Source organism: Rutidosis leptorrhynchoides, chromosome 3 (assembly GCF_046630445.1).
Source record: "Rutidosis leptorrhynchoides isolate AG116_Rl617_1_P2 chromosome 3, CSIRO_AGI_Rlap_v1, whole genome shotgun sequence".
Lineage (NCBI taxonomy): Eukaryota > Viridiplantae > Streptophyta > Magnoliopsida > Asterales > Asteraceae > Rutidosis > Rutidosis leptorrhynchoides.
Window position 1 is genome coordinate 512,027,583 of NC_092335.1, and position 9,387 is coordinate 512,036,969.

A 9,387-nucleotide genomic window follows, 5' to 3' on the forward strand; every position below is an offset into this window, starting at 1 on the left:
TTTCCATTCGTCTCTCGATAGCATCTATCTTTGCTGAAATGGAATCTAAGTCATGGCTAGAATCAGCTCTAGCTGCTTTAGATGATCTAACGATATCTTTTTCTTGGTGCCACTCATGTGAGTGGGAAGCAGTGTTATCAATAATGTTATAAGCATCAATTTCGGTTTTCTTCATAATAGAACCACCAGCTGCTATATCGATGTCTTTCCTTGTAGTGATGTCGCATCCTTGGTAGAATATTTGTACTATTTGACAGGTGTCTAAACCATGTTGCGGACATCCTCTCAATAACTTTTCAAATCTAGTCCATGCCTCATATAGAGTTTCATTTGGTTTCTGTGTGAATGTAACAATTTCTCCTTGAAGTCTTACGGCTTTAGATGCCGGAAAGAATTGTTTAAGAAAATTTTCAACTAAAACATCCCATGTATCAATCGCCCCTTCAGGTAACGATTCCAACCAATCTTTGGCTTCTCCCTTTAAAGTCCAGGGAAATAACATGAGATATATCTGTTCATCCTCCACTTCTCTTATTTTAAATAGTGTGCAGATCCTATTAAAGGTACGAAGATGTTCATTTGGATCTTCCTTCGGCGCACCACTAAATTGACATTGATTAGTTACCATGTGTAGAATTTGTCCTTTGATTTCATAATCTGGCGCATTAATGTCAGGATGAGTAATTGCGTGACCTTGGCCAGTGCGTTTAGCTCTCATTCGGTCTTCCATACTTAAAGGTTCCAGATTTTCCATGATTGAATTTGTTGAATCTGAATCACTAGAGGATTCTGATTTAATGGTTCGTTTTTCAACAATCTCTGTTTGAATGATTGGTGGTTCCGGAGGAAAAATTAATGGTTCAGGATCTATGAATCGTCCCTGAATATTCTCCGGATTCTCAATTGTGAGGTTGGGTTCAAAAAATGGATTATCGGAAATTTGAATTGGAGTACTTGGTCGACTGGATGACGATTCTAAAGGAAAATCAACGGTGACAATATTTGCTAGATGTCTTGATCGAGTTACAGGTGGTGAATGTACAAAAGGTGGTGAACGTTTTGCTCGGTGCATTCACTGAATATCCTATTAGTTTTTTAAAGGAAAGAAAAATTATATAAGTTATCCAATTAATAGACTTTTCTGATTTTGCCCACGTTTCGAATAGCCAAAAGATGCAGCAGAGGGGCAGGATTCGTTTGGTCTCAATATCATTGAGTACTGTTTGGCTCCAATAACCCGGTCCACGTACAAATCCAACTATTACTACGAACCAGAAAATTTTGATGTCTATCAATTTAACCACTTAAAATAAATTTTCGTAATTTAAAAAAATTTAGAGAAGAAGTAGAAAAATTCTAAGTCCTAAAAACTAGAATGGCGAGAAATAAGAAAGAAAAAGAGCGCGTTGAAAAAGGTCGAAAAAGAAAAGGGTTGAAAAATAAAAGTCGTCGAAAAATAAGAAAGAAAAAGAGTGACTTATAAAACTTTAAAACACTCGACTAACCCAACCTTATTACTATCACTAACTTAAAATTAAAATTGCAAATTGAGATTACTAATTGGAGTGATAATTGATACATAGGTAAAAGGCGTCGAAAAATAAAAATAAGAAAGTAGCGCGTTGAAACTTAAAAAGGAACTAAAAATAAAAAAATAAAAGTTGCGTCTAAAAATATTAAAGCTTACAAGTAAAACTATATCCCAAATGGCAATATCTTAAAAAGGTACTAAAATTTAAAAATGGCGTCGCAAAATTCTAGAGCACCTAAATCTTAGTCTAAAGAAAAAGCACTTAAGGGATTTTACGGCAAAGCCTAAAAATCTAGAAGTGAAAATAAGCTACGGCAAAATACTAGAACTTACAACTAGCTACGAACAAATAAAAATACAAATATTATGATTAAATGATAAAAAGATACAAAAATAAAAATAAGCTTAAATTTGATAAAATTATTTATTTTTATTTATAAAAGTATTAATTTATATATATATATATATATATATATATATATATATATATATATATTTAATAATACTAATTAATATTTAAAATACAAATTAATTTAAAAACTAAAACTAAATATTAATATTAAATATAAACCTAATTAAGTTTTAATAATAATAATTAAATTATACTCCGTAATAAATGCCAAATTAGGGTTCTGCTCGTGTCAGGTTGGCTCCGCGAGTTGCGGTACACCTGGCAACAAACTCCGCGAGTCGCGGGGTATGAAATTTCAGATTAGGTGGTTTCGTTTGACAGGTTTCGTTTTTAATATTTATATATATATATATATATATATATATATATATATATATATATATATATATATATATATATATATATATATATATATATATATATATAATATATATATTTTTTATTTTTCTATTTTAATAATTATATAAAATACTTATATTAAATAAATAAAACTTATATTTAAAAACTAAAATAGAAATAAAAATACTTTATAATTTTATAAATAAAAATATTAAAAATAAATTTATATATATATTTTTTTCCGGTTTTTAATTTTTTATATTTTTTTAATATTTAAAAAGTATATATTTTACAAAAACTAATTAAAACTTAATAAATTTTTTTTTATGTGTGTGGCGTTTCGCTTCGGCGTTCCCCGACAGCGGCGCCAAAAATTACTTGATGTTATGCGAGGTGTATATGAAATAGCTTTATTTTTACAACTAAATTCTATTAAATACGATACAATTTTACACAAGATATTTATTTATTTATAGAATGGATATACTTAAACCTTGCTACAACACTTATAGGCAGTGTACCTAATCGTACAGTAGTGTAGTTTTTAGTAAGTCCGGTTCGTTCCACAGGGAATCTTTTAAACAAAGCTTAACGCTATATTAGTTTTAATTTATAAAAATACAAATATATATATATATATATATATATATATATATAAGTAATATTATTATTATAAAGGGGGGTTTTTACCGTTTAATGACCGGTTTGTCGATTTTGAAACTTTAGTCGCAGTTAAAACCTAATGTAAATATTAAAAATAAATATAACTTAATTTAAAGCGTAAAATAAATAACGATAATGAAATTGCGATAAATAAAAGTGCGATAAAATAAACTTGCGATAATTAAAAAGTATGATAATTAAAAATGCAATTAAATACAATAACAATAAATAAAAGTGCGATAATTAAAAGTGCAATTAAATATAAAATAAAGGAAATTAAATATGAAATAAAATAATTATGCTTATTTAAACTTCCGTAATCATGATGTTTGACGTGTTGATTTTAGTTTTATGCCCATGGGTTAATTGTCCTTTGTCCTGGATTATTTAATATGTCCGTCTGGTTTTTGTCCATAACAGTCCATCAGTCATAAATATAAAGTGCGAGTGTCCTCGTCAAATTATCCTTATAACCAAAGTTAAATATTTCAACTAATTGGGGACTTAAACTGTAACAAGGTCTTAATACTTTGTTATCAATTATGCCAAGTATCCTTGTACATAATTTCACCCCGGTTTTAATAATTCCATAGACTATTAATCCATTCCCGTGTCCGGTTAAATGAACGATTATTCGTACATATAAATACCCCGCCCATCGTGTCCGATCGAGTGTATATGGTTATTTATAGGTACATCCAATTGTAAATCTTTATATTAAAATTAACAAACTATCATTTAGTTAAACAAATATAAAGCCCATTAATAGCCCATAGTCTAATTTCCACAAGTGTCGTTCTTTTGTCCAAACCCCAATTATGGTACAAAGCCCAATTACCCAATTTTAGTAATTAGCCCAACATCATGATTACTTCGGCTTAAATAAGCATAATAATAACTTAGCTACGAGACATTAAATTAAAAAGGTTGAACATAACTTACAATGATTAAAAATAGCGTAACGTTACACGGACAGAATTTCGACTTACACCCTTACAACATTCGCTAACATACCCTTATTATTAGGATTTAAAATTAAAATTAAAATATATATATATATATATATATATATATATATATATATATATATATATATATATATATATATATATATATATATATATATATACGTTTTCATATGAGTGAAGAGAAAAAGATGTGTTGAATTCAGAAAAATGCGTTGCCTTTTATAGGCCCACACTGAAATTTGGGGCTCCGCGAGTCGCGGCCCTTGTTGCCTTCGAACTCCGCGAGTCGTGGAGGTAATATTTACAGCTCACACATCTTTGGATCCTTTCTAGCCGACGGATTTTATAATATAAATATAATATAAATATATAATTTATATAATTAATTATATATTATATTATATTTATATATATAATTAATTTGGAACTTTCTCTCCGTTGCGTCGCGCGTTGTGAGTTGACTTTGATCCCGGTTCCGGATTTTTGAACGTCCTTGCGTACTATTTTATATCGTGTACTTTGTGTTTTGTAACTTGTACTCTTGTAATTTTGAGACGTTTCTTATCCATAATTGGAACCACTTTGATTGTACTTTGTACTTTTGAGCTTTTTGGTCGTTTGCGTCTTCAATTCGTCGAATATGTCCTTTGTCTTCACCTTTTATTATTTAAACGAATATCACTTGTAAATAGAACAATTGCAACTAAAAGCTTGTCTTTCTTGAGGAATAATGCTATGAAATATATGTTCGTTTTTAGCATTATCAGAAGGACAGGAGGAAGAAAAGAATACCTGAAATGATATTTTCATCTGAAGCTTCACAGTGACCAGAATCATTAGCATCATCAAGGGATAATTTGGCTTTCTTGGAAGAAGGGGATTGATCAACTTCTCTCTTCATCTTGGATACTTTTAAACGTTTGGAGGCCCTAAGCTGAATCCTCTTTTCAGGAGGAGAATCAGGCAGGGCATCCACATCCACTGTTTGATGATCCGAAGCAACCTGAGCTTTACCCTGATCCTTGGGGAAAGCTGATGAAGCGGTAGCCGACTTGAGTTTGCTCTGGATCTCTGCATTGCCAGAAACAGAAGAGGAACTGACATCCTTCACAATGGTTGTAGCAACATGAGCAGCAATCGTCATCTCCTTCACACCAAAATTCTTCAAAACATTCCTCAAGGCCATCTCTGCAAAAGAACAAGTGCAAATAAGCATAGCACAACAAGCACAAACATTATAAAATCCTAGAAATTAGATTTAACCTACCCCTATTCCCAAATAAGAATACTGGATTCTGTACTCCTTTCTTCCAAGAAGGGGACATTCCAATCTTGAAGAGAACAGAATCAGGATAAGTTGAAGCAATGATAGGATGGCGACAAATTCTACTGAAAAGTGGAAGATCTTTCGCACCCTTAGGCACAGGATCCCTATATTCCTTGGGGATTTCTTGATTCTTCGAGTAAAAAAGGGAAGGGTAATCAGCAGGAAAGAAAAAATTTTTCTTCATAAAAATGAACTTGTTCTTCCAACCTCGAATCTCAAAACATTGAGAAGAAAAGCAGATAGGGGTATCAGAGATTCTACCATCCTTCTTTCGACGCTTACCAACGGTTAACCAATTACCGGCATCACAGAGATTGAAAAAACAACAAAATAAATCAACCGACGGTTGATCACCATAACCCCTACACATAACCTCGAAGGCCATGACCTTCTTAGTTGCTAAGGGGTGGAAGATGGAAAGATGCACTTTAAAGTGATTTAAAACATCAAGATAGAAGGGAGAAACAGGGATTCTAACATTGCATTCAGTAAAAATTTGGTAATAAACACCAACGTAACCGTTTGGGGGTTGGAGAATCGTTTTACAGAATTCTGGTGAAATAATATCACCATCGAAAAAACCTAGGGTTTCTATCAGTCGAGCACATTGATCAAAAGTAACGGATGAAAAGGTAGATCGAAGGCCTTGCTTCGCCATTCAACAAAAATTAAAGAAAGAAAAAGATGAAAGAAGAAGGAAGAATACCTGATTATGAAAGAACAACAAGTGTTTTCACCGGTAGAAGAATGGAGAAACTAAGTTTGAAATAAGAGAAAATAAAAACTTAAATCAATGCAATTAAACCCTGCAGCGTAACTGTCCAATCAACCTGCAAAATCGTCAGCGTCAAAAGGAAAAAGACCAAAATACCCAGGAATAGAGAGAGACGGACCAAAGATTCGCTAGGGGTAAATGGGTAATTTTGCTAAAGACATAAATTATAGCGGCTAAAGAGATGTCTAATCACATGGATTAACATTTACATAAAGCCCATTGCATTTTCCAAAAATGCAAAAATAAATAAAATTACAAATCCTAACTAAAATATGATTATAATCATATAACAAAAAAAGGATTGCACAATATATCCTAACAAATCATTACGCTATCCAAAAGAATCAAGCAAAAAACCCAAAGCGAAAATAAAGTATATTACTGAAGGTGGTTTCGATAAATCAAACATAGAGAAGCCAATGGAGTTTAACTTTACAAAGCAAATTTATCAATATACTCCGTAAATTTAAAATGGGGGGCTTGATAGTGTACCCAATATCTTGAGTAAATTTCATAAGGCATAAAACAATTGCCCGAAGGCAATTGACAACGAAGACATCCTAGGTACCAGCACCAAAGAACTGTCACTACATCACATGACTACATAGAACAAAGAGATATGGAAAATATTCTCTACAAACAATATTCAGCACCACCAAGGTAAAAGAGGAAGGCATCTATATGACTTTCCTTGAGCACTGTAGCGCCGTCACCCATTTATAGAAAGTTCACCAACATCTCCAAAGTCACCTTGGAGACTGGTCAAGACTTCGAAACAAGAGACCAGCTCCCCAATAACACTATAAAAAGAGATGTTTATCCCAGCATAAGGGCATCTCATCAACGATTCATACATCTAAACTCATAAAACTCAATACGATGGTAGAAAATACCTTCGAGGCGTAAAGTGAGATCTTAATCCCACTACCTTCGGGGAACCGCCACCAAATAATCAAACACCTCCCTCACCCTTAATCATAGCAAATCACACTCTAATCCATCATTAACTCGTAAGTCAACCAAATCCTAATCAACATTAGGATTACGCCGAAAAAGTGTACAAACAGTAATAGATTATCATTTTAACTACCAAGTTACTTTACTATTGTTCTATATTTTTTTTTGGACAACGATTGGGATCACCCGAGGGGGACTAAATCACCCGTTGCGATCATCTCCCATTTCGACTATGCCGATACAGTGATAATAAACCCCCCACCCCCCATCGCTGCCCGAGAGGAAACCTTGAAACCGATCCAAGGGCACGACCAAGTAAAACCCCCTCCCCTTTACCCGCCAAATGATATGGAAAAGGTGCCGTGGGTGGATACTTCATGGCAGGGATGAAATTGTGTTTTTAATATGTAGCCAACGAGGATCGAACTCCTGACCTCCCCTAAAGGAGGCAGACAACCAACCGCTGAACCACATCACAACTTCTACTATTGTTCTATATTGAGGTACAATATCTAATATAATACTGAGTACATAGTCATTACTGTTAAGAATTGAAATAAAGATTGAATGTTGTTAATGAATGCTTGATCAGTTTTATTACTTAACTGAATTGAGATTTACAATAGCTATGAGCTTTCTTTTATACATCAAATATCTAACAGCTAATTCTATATTGAGGTAATGCTCAAAATCACTTTTGGAACCACCTTGATAAAAAAGGAAAGCTGCTGTTGGTTCTGCTCTATTAGCCGTTTGGATGTGCAGTCTCTATTTCGAGATATGATGAAACTACTTTCTGATCCCAATAGTCAAATTACCTAAAATGGTAATTTAACTTTTGTTTGTTGTATTCTAACACTCCCCCTCAAGTTGAATAGTGGGGTTTCTAATGTTCAACTTGCCAAGAACTTCACTATAGAGTCTTCCGTTGACTAATTTGGTGAGGATGTCGGCTAGCTGATCTTCTGATCTAATCGAAGGAAGTGATATAATTTTGTTATCTAACTTTTCTCTGATAAAATGTCTATCTATTTTAACATGTTTTGTTCGGTCATGTTGAACGGGATTTTCTGAAATAACGATTGCTGCTTCATTGTCGCACAAGATTTGAATTGCTTCTTGTGGTGGAAAACCAATCTCCGTCAATAGCTTCTTGATCCATAATGCCTCGACCACTCCTTTGGCTATTCCTCTGAATTCTGATTCAGCACTTGAAAGGGAGAAAACCTTTTGTTTCTTACTTTTCCATGCAACTAAATTACCCCCGACAAGTGTGAAGAATCCGGATGTAGATTTTCTATCCCCTTTTTCTCCAGCCCAGCTTGCATCTATATATATTTGAGTCTTTAAGTGTCCATGTCTTTTAAAAACAACTCCATGATCTGCTATTTTCTTCAAGTATTTGATGATTCTCATTACAGCTTCCATATGGTGAACTTGTGGTTGATGCATGAATTGACTCACAACTTCAACTGCATGTGCTATATCAGGTCGAGTGTGAGCAAGATAGATGAGTTTTTCCACAATCCTTTGGTATTGCCCTTTATCAGTAAGGTCAGCTTCATCTTCCATATATAGCTTCTGGTTTGGAATCATTGGAGTATCAGCTGGTTTGCAATCAATCATACATGTTTCTGCAAGAAAATCAAGAACATACTTCTTTTGACAGATAAATATTCCCTGTTGGGATCGTAATACCTCAATCCTCAAAAAATACTTAAGTCTGCCCAAGTCTTTCATTTCAAATTCTTTAAATAAGTTCATTTTTAAGTTAGAAATTTCTTCTTTATCATTTCCTGTTATTATCATATCATCAACATAAATGATTAAGCATGTAATTAAATTTCCTTTTCGTTTAAAAAAGAGAGTATGATCTGCGTTGCTTTGTTTAAAAGCATATTTTCTCATAAATAGTGTAAATCTCCCAAACCAAGCCCGTGGGGATTGTTTTAACCCATATAAAGATTTTTTAAGTCGACAAGCTTCCCCATTTTTGAAGTTTCCGGAGAATCCTGGAGGAGCTTCCATATAGACTTATTTTAGTTCACCATGCAAAAAGGCATTCTTCACATCAAATTGGTGAAGTGGCCATTCTTCATTTGCAGCAACCGAGAAAAGAACCCCGATGGTATCAATCTTTGCAACTGGTGAGAAAGTCTCGAAATAATCTATTCCATATGTTAGAGTATATCCCTTGGCAACTAGCCGGGCTTTGTATCTTTCAATGGTACCATCTGGTTTGTATTTTATTGTAAACACCCATCGGTTTCCTACAGGTTTTTTTCCTTGAGGAATGACACATTTTTTTCCATGTGTCACTTTTCTTGAGTGCTTCCATTTCTTCTTCCATGGCATTCTTCCACTGTTCAGATTTCATGGCTTGATCAACACTTGTTGGAATTTCTTCAGAATATA

The 9,387-nt window shown here is 33.3% G+C and overlaps 1 non-coding gene across 1 annotated transcript; it reads left to right on the plus strand.

Moving 5' to 3' along the window:
• Positions 1–263: 263 nt before the first annotated feature.
• Positions 264–370, plus strand: LOC139903257 (small nucleolar RNA R71). Its single transcript, XR_011778091.1, has one exon. It is a non-coding gene; the product is annotated as a small nucleolar RNA R71 (small nucleolar RNA).
• Positions 371–9,387: the final 9,017 nt, after the last annotated feature.